Raw genomic sequence first — 3,326 nt, 5'->3', positions numbered from 1 at the left:
ACCTGCCAGAAACCTGCTTCCTGTCAGTTTGCCAGAAACTTCTCTGCTGGAAAAGCCTGACCCAAGTAAAAGCAATGCTAGCACTTTCTTGAAGTAATTCAGTCTCCTTCCTCAGTACCTCAGCTCTTTCCTCAGTTCTGAGGCCGAGATTTGGAAGCCAGAGCCCTGTGTTTGAGACAGGACCCTGATATTCAGTAAATAATTCTTAGATTTCCACTAACCTTGATGAGTGAACCATTACCACAGGAATCTGTCAATTTTCATATTGATTGTGTGGAACAATTAGAAGAGATTTCTGATTCAAAATCAGGCCTATTCCTTTCCTTGGCCTTCAAACCCTCCCTAGTTTCCATTAAAATAAAAATAGAGAATATAAAAGGCTGAGATGGGAGGATCCCAAGTTTCAGGATAGCCTTAGCAATTTAGCAAGACCCTCTCTCAAAATAAAAACTAAAAGGGGTTAGAGGTGTAACTCAGTGATAATGTACCCCTGGTTCAATCCCCAGTACTGAAAAAAAAATTGTTTTTTTTTGAGGAAATATGATTGGACAAATGGGTATGATCTAAAGGTAATATACTGGGGAAAAATTTGCAAGATTCTTCTGTGTCCCTGTGTCTTCAGAGATAAAAGAGCTTCCTCTCTTTTTTCTTTTTCCTCCACATTATTTTATTTATATACTATAGTTGAACATAATGATGGGATTTGGGATTTGTTGTTATATATTCATTCATGCATGCAATATAAATAACATTATAATTTGGCCAATATCACTCTCCAACTCTTCTCCTTCCCTCCTTTCCTCTCACTCCTTGGTCCCTTTACTCTACTCATCTCCCTTTGATTTTTTTTTTTAATATTTATTTCTTTTAGTTGTACACATGCCTTTATTTATTTTTATTTATTTATTTTTATGTGTTGCTGAGGATCGAACCCAGGGCCTCGCCCGCACCAGACAAGCGCTCTACCGCTGAGCCACAACCCCAGCCCTCCCTTTGATTTTCATGAGATCCACTCCCCACCTTTCTTCTCCTTTTTCCTCTTTTGCTTCCCCAAATGGGAGAAAACACAACCCTTGACCTTCTAAGTTTGACTTATTTCACTTAATATAATGGAAAGACCTTCCTTTCTTGGGGTATAGGAGGGGCATCTCTCATGTGAGGGTCTTAATACCTGTTTCAGGAAAAGGGCAGACCTGGTTCAGACAGAGAAGGTCAGAGAAGGTCAAGGACATCTTCCTGCTCCTACAGTTTTCTCAAATTCCTTCAGTCTAAAATACTCATAGGCCAAGGTGACTTAGCTTGGAGTAGCATTTTCTGTGTTCTGAACCTCATCATTACCAATAATCACTATATAAATGAGGAGGGCCATCAGCTTGCAAAAGAAAGACCAAGATTAAAAAACAAAAATATGTTACTGCAGGAAAGAAATAATTCAGTGTGTGGAGAGAACCACATAATATAAAGAAATTCAAGAAGACAAAACATTCATAAAATTAAGAATTGGATGCTATAATAAAAGGAACACTCAGAGAACAAGAAATATTTCTCAGAGACTAAAAATGTGGTTGCAAAAATAAAATGTCCAATAGAAGGATTTAAAAACTCTAAAAACATAGGGCAAAAATGTGAAAAGATGGAAATCATGGAGAAAAAAATAACAGAGAGGACTAATGTAGAAGGCCGTGTGGTTATTAGGAATCCCAGATCATGAGAATGAATAAAATAGAGGGAAGCAATATATCTTGGGGAAAAATATGAGATAATTTCCAGAACTGAAAGACATATCTTCATTCTGAATGAGTTTAGTTTGTGTTCGTAAGGTCCTTGCTTAGCATCTGGATGGCCATCTTAAGTGACAGCCTCCTTTTTAAGAAAAATTTCCTTTTCCTGCCCAAGGGCAGTTCTGAGAAAGGCTCACCACTCCCTCGTACCAACCCCACCCTTAACTACCCGCATTATTTTTTTTTTTTTAAAGAGAGAGTGAGAGAGAGAGAGAGAATTTTTAATATTTACTTTTTAGTTCTCGGCGGACACAACATCTTTGTTGGTATGTGGTGCTGAGGCTCTAACCCTGGCCGCACGCATGCCAGGCGAGCGCGCTACCGCTTGAGCCACATCCCCAGCCTAACAACCCGCATTATGACCCCTAGGCTCTAATCCCCAGAGCCTGCCCCCCAAAAGTACCAACCCCCAGCCTGTTTTGCCTTTCTCCACCTATGGAGAGATGGCCTTCATTTGTCAGCTCTGGCAAATAAACTCTGGTGTGTATCTCTGCCTGGTCTCTGTCATTCATATCTCCCCCCCCCCCTCTCTCTCTCTCTCTCTCTCTCTCTCTCTCTCTCTCTCTCTCTCTCTCTCTCTCCCCTCCTGGTTCCTCACTTTCCTTTCAGTGTTCAAGATACCTCAAGATAATGAATGGGAAATCGTCCATACCTAGACACTTCTTCATGAAATTTCAGAATGTCATGAATGAGGAAAAGATCTGCAAAGTTTCTAAAGAGAAAAAAATATCATTTCTAAAGAAACAAGAGGGGTTAGGATTTTGGCTCAGTGGTATGGCGCTTGCCTAGCACGTGTGAGGCACTGGGTTCGATTCTCAGCACCACATATAAATAAATAAAATAAAGGTCCATCAACAACTAAAAAAAAAAAAATTAACAAAAAAATAAAGAAACAAGAGTCAGAATAAGTACAAATTTCCCGTCAGTAATATCGAATCCTAGAAGACTGAATAGAGAAATGCCTGCTTGGTTTTTTTTTTTTTTTTAATGTGGTGCTGAGGATCGAACCCAGTGCCTCACGCATGCTAAGCCAGCTCTCTAGGGCTGAGCCACAACCCCAGCCCCCTGCTTGGTTTTTTTAATTGATTTTTTAAAAATATATGACAGCAGAATCCATTACAATCCATATTACACATATAGAGCACATTTTTTCATATCTCCGGTTGTATATAAAATATATTCATACCAATTGTGTCTTCATACATGTACTTTGGATAATGATGTTCATCACATTCCACCATCATTTCTAACCCCCTGCCCTCCCTTCCCCTCCCATGCTCCCCCTCCCTACCCCACTATGAATCAGACTCCTTATATCAGAGAAAACATTCAGCATTTCTTTTGGGGGGATTGGCTTACTTAGCATTATCTTCTCCAACTCCATCCATTTACTTGCAAATGCCATGATTTTATTCTCTTTTATTGTGAGTAACAGTCCATTGTGTATATATGTCACAGTTTTTTTTTTAATCCTTTCATCTACTGAAGGGCATCTAGGTTGGTTCCACAGTTTAGCTATTGTGAATTGTGCTGCTACAAACATTG

This window comes from Ictidomys tridecemlineatus, chromosome 3 (genome assembly GCF_052094955.1).
Source record: "Ictidomys tridecemlineatus isolate mIctTri1 chromosome 3, mIctTri1.hap1, whole genome shotgun sequence".
Classification (NCBI taxonomy): domain Eukaryota; kingdom Metazoa; phylum Chordata; class Mammalia; order Rodentia; family Sciuridae; genus Ictidomys; species Ictidomys tridecemlineatus.
The sequence above is the reverse complement of the archived record's forward strand: the minus strand, read 5'-3'. Positions refer to the sequence as shown.